Source organism: Lissotriton vulgaris, chromosome 12 (genome assembly GCF_964263255.1).
Source record: "Lissotriton vulgaris chromosome 12, aLisVul1.2, whole genome shotgun sequence".
Taxonomy (NCBI): Eukaryota; Metazoa; Chordata; class Amphibia; order Caudata; family Salamandridae; genus Lissotriton; species Lissotriton vulgaris.
This window is the reverse complement of record NC_141700.1, coordinates 602855874-602871189: the sequence shown is the minus strand read 5'-3', so window position 1 is coordinate 602871189 and position 15316 is coordinate 602855874. Positions and strand designations below refer to the sequence as shown.

General features: G+C 47.4%; 1 protein-coding gene across 1 annotated transcript in view; it reads left to right on the top strand.

Annotated features, from left to right (window-relative positions):
• Nucleotides 1-2569: 2569 nt before the first annotated feature.
• The window catches only part of LOC147677822 (uncharacterized), a 273081-nt gene continuing 260334 nt past the window's right edge, over nt 2570-15316 (top strand). Inside the window, exon 1 of the mRNA XM_086945478.1 lies at nt 2570-2771. The gene's annotated coding sequence lies outside the window, so the exon portion shown is untranslated. The remainder of the gene's footprint in view (nt 2772-15316) is intronic.

Here is a 15316-nt window from a genome sequence, read left to right as displayed (position 1 = left end):
GTATGGGTTTTGCTCTCAATCTCCTGGAAGTAAGATACACGGACTGAGTAGGGTGTATTTTGAAGTGCATGGAGAAATCGGGGTAGTGCCATTGTTTTATATAGTGCAGCTTTCCCAATGAGGGAAAGGGGCAGGGCCCTTGAATGTTTGATGTCCTCCGCAGGTGCTCCAGCTGGGGCTCCAGGATGCGAGTATAAAAGAGGCCTTGGTCAGTGGTAACATATCACCAGGTAAAGAAAACCCTCTATATATGTGGATTGTATCAAGTGTACAATTAAGTTCTGAGACAAAAAAGACTACATCATCTGCATAGAGTGATACCCTGTCTTCCCAGTCCTCTGTCCACCTCAGCCCCCTAATGAAGGGGTCACCCCTAATACAGGCAGCCAGAGGCTCCAAGACCAAGGCGAAGATCAAGGGGGAAAGTGGGCAACCCTGACTCGTCCCATGCTGGAGTCGGAAAACTGAGGAGGTAGCTCCTTTCTCCGCCACCTGGGCAAGGGAATCTGTATAATAGAGGAGCCGTACCCATGCTAGGAAACATGGGACTAAGCCCATTTTGGTCAGGACTTCAAACATGTATTGCCACTCGATCATATCAAATGCTATACAGGCGTCTATCGAGAACACAAAGGCATCTTCATGTATCTTAACTCAGTGCTCTGTCTCTAAATAAATCCTGATTGGTCAGGATGAACAGTATTTTTGTCAAACTGTTAACCTCGGCGTTTTGTGGTGAGGACTTTTGATCCTCCTCTGCCTTTAGTGTGCACCAGAGTGAAATGAATTGCATATCAAACCTGTGCTTGCCTGTGAACACTGCAAACTTCTCCTGGATGGTGTTTCGACTTCCTAATCTACGGACTGGCTTTGGAAAGTCAAAGGAGATTGTAATCTTCAGTCTTGGGTAATTGAAACGGGTGGCAACACCTGTTGTTCTACTCTTTCCCTTGGGTCTTTTGGGCCACAAGACAAGTGGAGGAAAACAGAGAGGATGAGGGATTCCCATTCATTATTCCATCACCTCCTTTTATTCTCTGGAGCACCGCAGAAGTCAGATACGCCAATGCTTAATGTGTGCCAGTGGTTGAAGGTGATGGCCACAGACATTCAGTGTTGGGGACCAGAACTTATTTTTCATCAACAAGAGAAAGGCAGAAAGAAGATAAAACAAGGAAACTATGACAAAAGGAGCAAGGATGAAAAAGAACCTGAGAGAGTGAAATGAAGAGACAGGAATCCTAGGGTGGTGGCGAACGAAGGAGGAATGAGGTGGAATCAAAACTATCCTACCTTGATATTCGGCCACATTGACATTCAGAAGCATCAGTGGTGCGGTCCTAAGAAAAATTTTCAACTCCTGCACCAATTTCCTTTTTTTTTTTTTACAAATTTGACTAGAGTCCATCTTTGTATCATTTCCCTCAGCTATCTGGAGAACTGGGCGAAGAGCAAAACTGGGGTCAGTCACAGCACGTCAAGCCACACAGAACAGTGATGTTGGGACTTTCTTATTACTGGGGCAACACCGATGTTCCAATTATATTAATACGAACACTTAGCGCCCGATGTAGGTAAACTCCAATTTACCACTTCTTAAATACCGAATCATACCGATTCGGTATTTGAGAAGTGGTAAATTGGAGGGGGGAGATGTGGGTATTTCAGAATCGGTAAATACCGAATCTGTAAGATTCGGTATTTACCGATTCTGTAAATACCGAATCGGTATCCCCCATTGATTCCTATGGGCCTTGAAGCCCATAGGAATCAAAGGGCATTTGTGTTACCGATTTGTGCAAGGGTGCAGGGGGTGTCACTTTGACACCCCCTAGCACCCCCAATACAGGCTTGGGTGCCATGTGGCAGGCATACATGCCCTAGGAGCAGGTCTGCCTGCCACATGGCATAGGTGTGCATGCACACATGTGCATGCACACCGGAATCGGTATTTTACCATGAAGTTGTATTTCATGGTAAAATACCGATTCGGTAACACCTGTGGGACTCAGAAGAGTCCCACCTGCATTAGGAATTTACCGAATCGGTAGAATTGCCGAATCGGTATTTTACCGATTAGGTAATTTTACCGATTCGGTAAATGTGCAGTTACCTACATATGCCCTCGGAAACGGGCACCTACATACCAAATGGCCATTTACGGGTCGGAAACGGCCGAAATCGGCCGTTTCCGACCGGTATTAAGGCTCCTACATCGGGCCCTTAGAGACAGGAATTTAAAGTGTGATTTCAGGATTCATGCATTATTGATTTGGTGAAACGTTTGGTGTAGTCTTGCATAAACATTTAAAAGAGTTCCCTTGAATGTGGTCTGTCCATTATGTTTCTTTATCATGGCGCGTCCACACAGTGACCATTATGTTATGTATATGCGAAAAGTGAATATGAACCAGAAGGCACCTCTTTGTTTTCTCGCGCTGTGGCACGAGGCCGTCTAACTCTGTCTGCCCAGCCCCGGTACCGGTGCCGGCGCCGCCCCTCCCTCGTCCCCGTGGCGCGCTCGGTGCTGCCCGGCTGTGAGTGAGGTACATGCCCGGGCTTGTCAGGAGGGGCGAGGGCGGTGCTGCGCGCGGTGAGTGCAGCACCAGGCCTCAGCGGGGTGAGAGCGCGTGCAGTTTCGGAACCGTTACTGAGAGGTGCGCCACCTGCCTGTGACGGCTGTTGCCTGTGCTGGAGCTACACGGTCCGGAGGCAACGGAATGAGGGCTGCCCCTTGGTTTCTGGTGGAGCTGCAGGCGTCAATGACTGAGGTGCGTGTTTGCTGCCTGTGCTCAGGCTGCCGTGCTTTAGTTGCCTGCCGTGTCCCTGCTGCCCGGCGACGCTCCCGTGTCCCTGCTGAAACTGTGTTTGCCGCCTGTGCTGAGGTGTGTATGTCCATCCCTGCCTGTTATGGGGCTGGAATTTAAGGCACAAGCGTAGTTATGTGCTGCCTGGCCGTCCTTTGTGTAGCCAGGGATTGTTGGGACTGCGAGGTGTTGGTTGTGTTGTGACTTAATTGCATGTCAGTCGTTAACTGGGTTAAGTATGTGTTGGCCCTCAGATGACGTTTGTGGTTGTCTGTAGTACAGGGTCTGCGGTCTGCCTGAAACCTAGGCATGTTTGCCCAGTCCGTACCGTTTGCCTGTATCCCTGCCCTCGTCGGCCTCTGTAGTAGAGACCGTTTTAAAGAGGCTAAAGAGCGCCTGATGGACGCGCAGAGCTCAGAGGGGAGGAATTCTCCTGCCTGCTGTGTTCCCGTGAGGCTGCTGCTGCGTTTAACCTGCTAGAAAGGAAGAGGAGTGCGCCTTCCGACTGTTACTGACTGCAGTGCCCACTCTGAGATCAGCGTGCTTGCTGCCTCTCTCTGCTGCTACTTCATGTGGCTGTTACAAGTGCCTGCTGCCTTTGCTCGCTTCGTGGCACTGACGGTGTTTTTGTATCTAGACCATGTCTAATACTGCCTCGGCTGCATGGGGCTGACTGCGGTGGGCTGTCTGCGCCTGCAACTGATAATGGCCTAGGAAGCTGCTACATAGGACCGACTGTGTTGTGCGTCTACAGCCTGCAACTCATGTCGTCCTAGTCTGGTACTGACTGCGGTGTTTGTCTGCAGCCTGCAATCGAGCTTGTCCCAGGAAGGAACGCAGAGAACTGAATATGGTGTGCCTCTGCAGCTGATGTTGTCCTTGACTAAAGTTGACTGATGTGTGCAACCACTGCCTGCAACTGATGTCATAGATTTATTTCATTTATTTATTTTTATTTGAAGAGTTTTATATAGCGCTGGCTAGACCTGAAGGTATCAGAGTGCTTTAAAGGGGGAACATTGAGATACAAGATACAAATTACAGCTGTTACCAGAGCATAGTAAAAACACAGGCAAAAAACAATTTAAAGTAGTTCGTCGGAGGGAGGGGGAGGAAGGACACACAGCGGGGAGACAAGGAGAACTGTGCCCAAAGTCCGGCTGGGTAGGTGATAGCCGAGGGGGAAAACCAGGGCCAATCTCCTCTATAGCCGTCTAGCTGCTCCGCCAGGCATCAGCCATGTTGCTCAGGTCTCCGAGGTCAGGGATAACCAGAATAACAGTTTTGCATAGTTACATTTAGTTACACTTGCATCGACAAACATATAAGAACAAGTCCCCAATGGAGGATGGATGAAAATGGGGAGGGGAGTAGAAACAGGGGGATGGGAAGCAGATCAGTTCTGGCAGACCGCAGGGGAAGACAGGTACCTCATGGGAGCCCAAAAAGATTAGAGTAAGTTGACCCAAAGCCAGGTAAGGTCACATAGTCACTAAGTCCAGTGCCAAATACAATCACTGCGTTGGGTCATCTCGGTAATTTAGGGGACCTCAAGGTGGGGGGAAAATAAGGGAGCCTCATTAGTGTCCATTAATGTCTGGTGGGGAGCGAGCATCCCAGAGGTGACCATCTAGGGCAGAGGTCTTCAAACTTTTGGATGCCGAGACCCCCCAGTCAAAATTTTTAGGCGTAAGGACCCCATCCTGACAAAAAATTCTAAACCTATAGGCAGAGGTACTGGAATTATGAGGCAGGTGAGGACCAAATTATGCGGCAGGCTCGACTAAATTATATGGTAAGAAAATATAAATAATGCTATCTGATGCTGCATATTTTGGGATAGTATTGCTTTATGTTTTTGAAATTGTTTACACACAGTAACACTAAGGATATATTTCACCTCATCAGTACCAATTTATAATGAAAATGCAACAATAAACAACAAAAAGATGTCTAGTCAACCTTTTTGAAGGGCCTTCCACTCCGCAGGAATACACATAGCCATATTAAAAGCTCACTTGGCCCTGGCTGGGAGCAGCAGGGGTCCCCCAAAAACCCTGGTGGTCTTATGCAGAGGTAAACAGTTTACCCACACCACTTTACTCTCACCCCTCCCTACACCATTCCTCTCTCCTCTTCCAAGCCCGGATCCCTCTCTCACTTTGCAGGCCTTTTTCTTTCACCCCTTTTTACAACTTCTGAACTCTCCCCATTCAACCTCTCACTTTACCTTTTGCCATTCTGTCATTTCACTGTCCATATCTCTTGCATTTATCTCATGGCCTCTCTGGACCCGTCACCTCTCTCGCCCCTCAACACTTCTCATTCACCTCAAGTCTCTTCCTTCAAATTTCTGTCTATTTGTATTTTACACCTCTCCGATCCCCCATTCATCTTTCACATCTCCCCTTTGTTCTTCCACACCTTCTTGAACCAATGTCCCTCTCCCTTGTTACCTCAGCACTGACCTCAGTACTCCCACTCTTCCCCTATTGCTGCTGTCCCTCACCCACGTTGCATCATATTCTCTTTTTACGTCACAGATCATCTCTCAGCTATTTTCTCTCACAGTTTAATAGTATCCCTCCTCTGTTCCCTCACCTTTGCTCACACTCACTTCTCCGTTTCCGCACATCCTTAAAGCACTACACATTTCTCCTAATCCCTGACCTCTTAAATCAAATTCTCTGGCTCCCTTGCTGTCCTCTCTCATGCCATCTACTTTCACCCTCTCATCTCTCCTCACCGCCTGTGCCAATCTGCTTATTGTTCCCTAATTCAGGAAGGCATGAATAGTCGGCCTCACTGTCTTGGTGCAGGCCGGACAGTTAAGGGAACCTGCACCCTCCTTTGCTTCGCTCCATCAAGAATCTGTTATCCTTTAGGAAGCTATAGAAACCTGGCTCTACGCCCTGTAAGTTACCCCAATTGGCTGTTTCTCCTTCCCCTTCTGTGCGTTTCTCATTTGCCATTTCAGGCAACAGATGGTTATTAGCATCAGGACACCTTTTTGTAACAATAGCACACTACTTATGGAAATAATATTAATAGACAGAAGTGTGACCAGGAATGTGAGACCCCCCTTTCTATCACTTCACGAACCCCCTGGGGGTCAGGCACCACAGTTTGAAGACCCCGGCTTTAGAAGGATGTGAATGTTTGCCCATTAGCATCAGGATACTAACATCTGTTATGTTATTTTAACTTAATATCACGCCAGAATCACCCCAACGAGGTATCTCAGTGCTGCAGGTAAACACCAGCAGCAGGACCATAGGGCAAATTTAGAATAGGTAAGTCTTTAGTAATTTTGTGAATTTGGCGTAGTCTTTGCAAGTGGGTGCGAATATAGAAGGGCAAATGATTCCAATAGGTAGGGGCTAAATAATAAAAGCGCTAGAAATGCAATCCCCCTCCTTTCTCTATTTCACTGAATAAGCTTTCACTGTCGCCAACAAAAAAATGTAGAAAATCACAAACTGAAACTTTTATTTATTTTAGTTTTTATATAGTTGCCAAGTGACCCATTAGAAATGTGACATATTATCAACTGGTGACTCTTCAGGCAACAGCATGTTGCATTCTGGGGCTCGTCATTTATTGACACTGTAAGCAAGAGTTTAACATCACAACAAGCAAAGTGTTACTGACTAAAAAGCTATGATTGGCTTAAGGAATCACACAAGACTAATAGAAATAATATTAATAGGCAGACGTGTGACCAGGAATGTGCGACCCCCTTTCTATCACTTCACGACCCCCGCTGGGGGTCGGGCCCCACAGTTTGAAGACCCCTGATCTAGGGTCAATTGGACAGGCAGGCGACCACAGGCGTGGACCGGCGGCAAGCAGTGATCCAGGAATCGGTCGTGGCCAACAAGATGGTGGGCCCAGAGTAAGAGTCACAACAACCTCGGCACAAAATGGCGGCCCCCAGATCAACAGAAAATGCAAGCGAAAGAACAGCTCCAAGCTCCCCCACAACCAAGCACATCCTGTGTAGTCTATTATGTGAACTAGCTTCACCACCACGTTCACATGCCCCCTAGGAAGAGCGTTGATGCCCTCTCCCCACCAGGCTGTACACCCAGCCATCACCGACGTGGGGGAGGCAGTCTTCAGCGCCCACAGGCTCAGTCAGCTGCTCCACGTGACATAGCAGCCCATACAGCAATTCCCCAACAGCACGTCCAGCGGGCCACAAGTACTGCTCAGTCCCTCCTCACCTTCCCAGCAGCTCCAACACGGTCACCACACTACACATTGCACAGCAGGCGAAGGCCCCCAGTCAGTGCCAGCTCCTTGCAGAGTCCGCCCACCTCAGCCACAGCTTCTCTAGTGCCCGTAGCGGTCTCTACGCCCACAACCTGGATCACACATACAACTCCGGTCAGGAGGAGGGGGGGGGGGGCTCACCGCTCACATCTGCTCTCATGAATGGGTCCGGCAGCTCCGCCGCGGCTGCGGCTCCTTTTTGGGACCGTGCCCCACTAGCGGACGGAGGTTCCCGTACTCCTGTCTCACGTTGGCGGCAGCCACAGTGTTCTTGCCAGGCGCCCACACCAGCACCGACCGCTCCCGATATCGGCAGGGGTGGGGCGCGGTCTGCCCCTGCCCCCGGTCGGGGACCGCCCGTGCCCTCACAGGTACCTAACTGAGGTGTTTGCCTGCTGCCTTCAACTAAAGGTGACCTAGGCTGGTCCTCGGGTGACAGACTGTGGTTAGTGTCTGCTCTCTGTAACTTAAGTTGTCCTAGACTGGGACTGACCGCGATGTTGGCCTAGGGCGGATCTGCATGGGACTGACTGCGGTGAGTGCCTAGGGTGACCAACTGGCATTGGTGCAAATTCAGGACGGTGAGTGTAAAAATTCAGGACAAAGGGTCAAAATTCAGGACACAAATTCAGGACAGGAGGTCAAAATTCAGGACAAAACTTCAGGACAATAGGTACGTTTTACAGACACATCAGAGGTCGCGCAATAGTATATAAGTAAGCCAGGCCTTTTCCAAACATATTCAACCGTTTGCAAACCTATCCATCATGTATCCTTCCATCTATCATTTCACTAATCCATCCCTTCATCCATCCCCTCATCCATCCTTTCACTCATCTCCATTATCCATCCATCCATTCATCCATCCACTATTTCACCCTATCCATCTGTACACTTATCCATCCACTCTTTATCCCATCCATCCATTCACTCATCCATTCAGCCATTTACCCTTTCACCAATCCAGCCATCCTTTCACTTACTAATCCTTCCACCCATCCACTATTTTAGTCATCCACCCATCCTCCCTTTCTCTCTCCATCGACCCTTTCACTTAGCCATCCTTCCTTCCATCCATCCATCCATCCATCCATCCATCCATCCATCCATCCATCCATCCATCCATCCATCCACCCACCCATCCATATATCTACTCATCCACTCATGAATCCATCCATTGATCCTATCACTCATCCATCTATCATTTCACTCCTTCACACATCTATTCATCCTTTTGTCCATCTACCCTCCCTTTCACTCACTCATCCATCCTTACATCCACCCTTTCACTCATACGTCCATTCAGTCACCCTTGCACTTATCAATCCATCAATCCATCCATCATTTCACTCATCCACCTACCCACCCATCATCCACCCAACCATCCACCCACCCACCATCCACCCACCCACTCATCCATCCTTTCACCCACCCACCATCCAATCCACTGATCCATCCTTTCACCCACCCACCCACCCATCCATCCATCCTTTCACCCACCCACTCATCCATCCATCCATCCTTTCACCCACCCACTCATCATCCATCCATCCTTTCACTCACCCACTCATCATCCATCCATCCTTTCACCCACCGACTCTCCATCCATCCATCCTTTCACCCACCCATCATCCATCCATCCATCCGTCCTTCCCCTCATCATCCATCCTTCCCCTCATCATCCATCCATCCTTTTCCCTCATCATCCATCCATCCTTTTCCCTCATCATCCATCCATCCATCTTTCTACCCACCCACTCATCCATCTATCCTTCCCCTCATCATCCATCCATCTTTCCCCTCATCATCCATCCATCCTTTTACCCACCCCCTCATCATCCATCCATTCCCTAATCATCCATCCACCCTTCCCCTCATCATCCATCCATCCACCCTTCCCCTAATCATCCATCCATCCATCCCCTCATCATCCATCCATCCATCCTTCCCCTCATCATCCATCCTTCCCCTCATCATCCATCCATTCATCCATCCTTTCACCCACCCATCCATCCATCCTTTCCGTCTATCCATTCCCTCATCCATCCATCCATCCCCTCATCCATCCATCCTTCCCGTCACTCATCCCCTCATCCATCCATCCCCTTATCCATCCATCCTTCCCCTCATCCATCCATCCCCTCATCCATCCATCCTTCCCCTCATCCATCCATCCTTTCCCTCATCCATCCATCCTTCCCCTCATCCATCCTTCCCCTCACCCATCCATCCATCCCATCCATTTATCCTTCCCCTCATCCATCCATCCATCTCCTGATCCATCCATCCTTCCCCTCCATCCATCCACTCCATCCATCCATCCACCCTTCCCCTCATCCATCCATCCTTCCCCTCCATCCATCCATCCTTCCCCTCCATCCATCATCCTTCCCCTCATCCATCTTTCCCCTCATCCATCATCCAGCTACCCTTCCACCCATACATCCAGCTATTTACATTTTCTCTCCATCCTTCCCCTCACTCATCATTCCATCCATCCTCTCTCATTAGCCATTTATTCAATCTTTCATTCATCCATTCACCGTTTCACTAATTCATCCAGCCATTCACCCATCCCTTCACTTACTTACTCGCCGACTTTTCCATATTAATTTTGAGCTGAGCCCTTTTGAGAAGAGGCCCATCAAGAACTTCACCCTCGCTGCAGGGGCCGTTCCAGGACTGGGATGAACGCCACCCAGGGAGGAGACAGGATCCACCACAGGGGGGGACAAGAGCCACCACAGGTGGGGGTGGACTGGAGCCACAACATGGGGGGGACAGGAGCCATCCCAGGCGTGGGGTGGACTGGAGCCACCACATGGGGGGACAGGTGCCATCACCGAGGGGAGTAAACAGAACAGATTGCTGGCCCTCCTACTTATTTCGTCTCGCTTTCAGCTTATGAGACCACAAACAAAAATCCACGTCACTTTGTTTGTATGGGTAATTTTATTTAACCCTTTTACTCATAATTTTTGTTGAGATTTATCTATTTCATGGGCAAGAAGAACACTTTATGTACACTTATACACAATACAAAAACATTTATACATATTTACAACTACTATACAAATATCACATATACAATGAATCAAACAGTAATCAACAAACTTCTCGTGTGAAGAGTATATAGCGAATCCGTATTCAAAAATAGTTACTCTTTCCGAAATAATCAAACCGCTATTAGACCCATAAGGTTTCAGAAAAAATATCAACGACAGCAATCAGAAATTAATTCACAGTTAATTCCAACAAAAAATGACTGAACCCATAAAGGGCAAATATTATGGGGTATCTGTCTGCCGTTTGCCGACGCGTTTCGAATCTGTAAAGGATTACAGATTCTCCTCAGGGCTCTCTCAGTGTTTTCAATCTACACAAAAATAAATGAAAACGAAGTTTGTTTAGAAGTTTGCGACTTGTTTTAAAGACCCCCTACTATTGCTGAACTATGCTGAACTAGTTACCTTTATGCAGAATGCGGTGGGCTCTCGTGGTTCAGTTGTACACGAGGGGCTGTGCGCCGCAGAAAGTCAGTGGAATAGAAGTTTAATTCTGCAAAAAAATTAATTCACAAACTTACAAAGCCATCTGGAGCGGTACCAAGTGACTACTACAGACCCAAAGCTGCACGCTCATACCTTCGTCGAGTGTGGCGTTGGATGCTACATTAAGTCCTCAGTTTGCTCATTCTACCTGTTCCGTGCGACCTGTAAAGCATAAGGGTCGCGCTCAGTATTGACATTAGTTATGGCACAAGGACGTTTGGGAAGTGTTGTGGAATTTTGTAAAGCCACATACCTAGATTTCTGGTGGTTAGCACAGGACGGCGGTCGCCATGCCGTATGCTCGTTGTCTTAGTTAAAATCCAGATTCAATCGGTGGTGGGGACACGTGTTCCTCCCTGTTCTTTACGAACGCGCGGCTCACTCGCGCTGTAAGACATAAAGGGGTCCCTTAGTTCCCGAATCAATACAATTTTGGTGTAATGAAGACTCACTTCGTTGGAGCCTCACCGACACTCACCTTTCTATCGCATGGGCGAACCAGGAAATGCAAACGCTGGAACAGCCTGGTGGCTGTGCAGGGCTCCTACATCATAGTGAGCCAGGCGCTGGGCATTATGGATATTGTAGTTTGTCAATGGGGACACATTACAATCTTGAAATTTCTGAAAGTGTGTTCAACCCCGTTTGGGTGCTATTGAACTTTAGTATTAAATAAGCCTCTTTTTTCAATAGGATCTGATCTATATTGATCCCTGTTTTCAGTTGATTAATGCTGAAAAGCACGGTCCAATTGAACTCATTTTCTCCGTGTTGTTTGTCGGAGAAATGTTGGACAAGGGGCGCAGTTAACACTTTATTTTTAACCCGCGACCTGTGTTGTGTCATACGCGTGTTGACCTGCTGATTGGTCTTACCAATATAGATTTTGTTGCAGGGACAAATTATGGCATAGACGACATTTTTTGTTTTACAATTGGTGAAGCTGGTGTGAGACCAAGTTGTATTAGAATGTTGAAAGATGGTACCCTCAATGGTTGTATCGCACGCGATACAATTTCCACACCTATGATGACCCTCAATAGGTTTGAGACCCCATTTTGACAACAAATCACTTTTGGGTTTAGCTAGTCTGATGTCCGCACGGACTAGTTGTTGACCGATATTCTGATTTCTTCTGAAAGCGAATATTGGGCGAGGAATGGGTGTCTCCAATTGTTCCAACAAGTGCCAGTGTTTTAATACCATTTGGCGTATGTTGTGAGTTTCGGCACAAAATGTCGTTACACAAACTAGATTTTCAAGATCACGTTTGACCTTTGTTTCAAGGAGGCACTCCCTTGGTGTGCAACGTGCTCTTTTAAAAGAATGTTTAAGAAGCTTTTTAGGATATCCCCGTTGTGTCAGTTCTTCACAGAATTTTGATCCATGTTGCTCGAATTTTGCCAGCTCTGAACAATTCCTCCTGATTCGCAGGAGTTGTCCATATGGCAAGTTTGCCCTCAGGTTCCTGGGATGTGAGCTCCCATAATGGAGTATGGTATTCCGGTCCGTCGCTTTTTTGAAAAGTGAGGACTTCAAAGACCCGTCCACATCTCCTACTTCCACATCCAAGAATGTCATTTTGACATTGCTTGAGTCAATTGAAAATGTTATGTCCTTATGTCTATTATTGAGCCACTGGTGAAAGTCACTCAACTCGGAGTGGCTCCCCTGCCACAGGAGCCACACGTCGTCGATGTAACGATACCAGTGCACAATGTGGTGTGCAAAAGGGTTGTCCACCTCCACATACTTTTTCTCGTATTCGGCCATGTATAGTACGGCCATTTCTGGGGCATAAGGGCACCCCATCGCGGTGCCCTTGATTTGCATAAAGAAGTCGTTGTTAAAGCGGAAATAATTTCTTTTGAGGGTTATTTCAGCCAATCGCAAAATGAAAGATGTTGGGACTCTATGTGGTCTTTCCCTTAAGTCTAGATAGAGTTCCAAAACCTACAGTGCGTCGTCTTGCGGTATCTGGGTGTAGAGGGACGTCACGTCCATGGTTACCATGAGTTGTGATGTGCGGTCGAACGGAGTCCCTTCTACCTTGACCAGGAAATCAGTGGTGTCTCTTAGATAGGACCTCACATTTGTTACAAAGGGCTTCAGGAAGAAGTCTATGTACTTCGACAGAGGCTCAAGACATGAATCGCAGCCAGACACTATTGGTCGCCCCGGTGGATTTGACAGGTTTTTATGAATCTTTGGTAAGAAATATGCCACAGGAGTTCTTGGGCATTTCTTTACCAAAAAATCACTCTCTTTGGGGCCTAGAAAACCACTTTCTCTGCCAGAACAATATCTAGCGGAAGGGGCATTGCAGGTAAACAACCAAGAATGGTATAGAAAACTGCAAGAGGACCCGCTACAACAGATCCAGGCCTCAATCACAGAGATTGTCCAAACAGGCAGAGAAAGTGGTTTCCTAGACCCCAAAGAGAGTGATTTTTTGGTAAAGAAATTCCCAAGAACTCCTGTGGCATATTTCTTACCAAAGATTCATAAAAACCTGTCAAATCCACCGGGGCGACCAATAGTGTCTGGCTGCGATTCATGTCTTGAGCCTCTGTCGAAGTACATAGACTTCTTCCTGAAGCCCTTTGTAACAAATGTGAGGTCCTATCTAAGAGACACCACTGATTTCCTGGTCAAGGTAGAAGGGACTCCGTTCGACCGCACATCACAACTCATGGTAACCATGGACGTGACGTCCCTCTACACCCAGATACCGCAAGACGAGGCACTGGAGGTTTTGGAACTCTATCTAGACTTAAGGGAAAGACCACATAGAGTCCCAACATCTTTCATTTTGCGATTGGCTGAAATAACCCTCAAAAGAAATTATTTCCGCTTTAACAACGACTTCTTTATGCAAATCAAGGGCACCGCGATGGGGTGCCCTTATGCCCCAGAAATGGCCGTACTATACATGGCCGAATACGAGAAAAAGTATGTGGAGGTGGACAACCCTTTTGCACACCACATTGTGCACTGGTATCGTTACATCGACGACGTGTGGCTCCTGTGGCAGGGGAGCCACTCCGAGTTGAGTGACTTTCACCAGTGGCTCAATAATAGACATAAGGACATAAAATTTTCAATTGACTCAAGCAATGTCAAAATGACATTCTTGGATGTGGAAGTAGGAGATGTGGACGGGTCTTTGAAGTCCTCACTTTTCAAAAAAGCGACGGACCGGAATACCATACTCCATTATGGGAGCTCACATCCCAGGAACCTGAGGGCAAACTTGCCATATGGACAACTCCTGCGAATCAGGAGGAATTGTTCAGAGCTGGCAAAATTCGAGCAACATGGATCAAAATTCTGTGAAGAACTGACACAACGGGGATATCCTAAAAAGCTTCTTAAACATTCTTTTAAAAGAGCACGTTGCACACCAAGGGAGTGCCTCCTTGAAACAAAGGTCAAACGTGATCTTGAAAATCTAGTTTGTGTAACGACATTTTGTGCCGAAACTCACAACATACGCCAAATGGTATTAAAACACTGGCACTTGTTGGAACAATTGGAGACACCCATTCCTCGCCCAATATTCGCTTTCAGAAGAAATCAGAATATCGGTCAACAACTAGTCCGTGCGGACATCAGACTAGCTAAACCCAAAAGTGATTTGTTGTCAAAATGGGGTCTCAAACCTATTGAGGGTCATCATAGGTGTGGAAATTGTATCGCGTGCGATACAACCATTGAGGGTACCATCTTTCAACATTCTAATACAACTTGGTCTCACACCAGCTTCACCAATTGTAAAACAAAAAATGTCGTCTATGCCATAATTTGTCCCTGCAACAAAATCTATATTGGTAAGACCAATCAGCAGGTCAACACGCGTATGACACAACACAGGTCGCGGGTTAAAAATAAAGTGTTAACTGCGCCCCTTGTCCAACATTTCTCCGACAAACAACACGGAGAAAATGAGTTCAATTGGACCGTGCTTTTCAGCATTAATCAACTGAAAACAGGGATCAATATAGATCAGATCCTATTGAAAAAAGAGGCTTATTTAATACTAAAGTTCAATAGCACCCAAACGGGGTTGAACACACTTTCAGAAATTTCAAGATTGTAATGTGTCCCCATTGACAAACTACAATATCCATAATGCCCAGCGCCTGGCTCACTATGATGTAGGAGCCCTGCACAGCCACCAGGCTGTTCCAGCGTTTGCATTTCCTGGTTCGCCCATGCGATAGAAAGGTGAGTGTCGGTGAGGCTCCAACGAAGTGAGTCTTCATTACACCAAAATTGTATTGATTCGGGAACTAAGGGACCCCTTTATGTCTTACAGCGCGAGTGAGCCGCGCGTTCGTAAAGAACAGGGAGGAACACGTGTCCCCACCACCGATTGAATCTGGATTTTAACTAAGACAACGAGCATACGGCATGGCGACCGCCGTCCTGTGCTAACCACCAGAAATCTAGGTATGTGGCTTTACAAAATTCCACAACACTTCCCAAACGTCCTTGTGCCATAACTAATGTCAATACTGAGCGCGACCCTTATGCTTTACAGGTCGCACGGAACAGGTAGAATGAGCAAACTGAGGACTTAATGTAGCATCCAACGCCACACTCGACGAAGGTATGAGCGTGCAGCTTTGGGTCTGTAGTAGTCACTTGGTACCGCTCCAGATGGCTTTGTAAGTTTGTGAA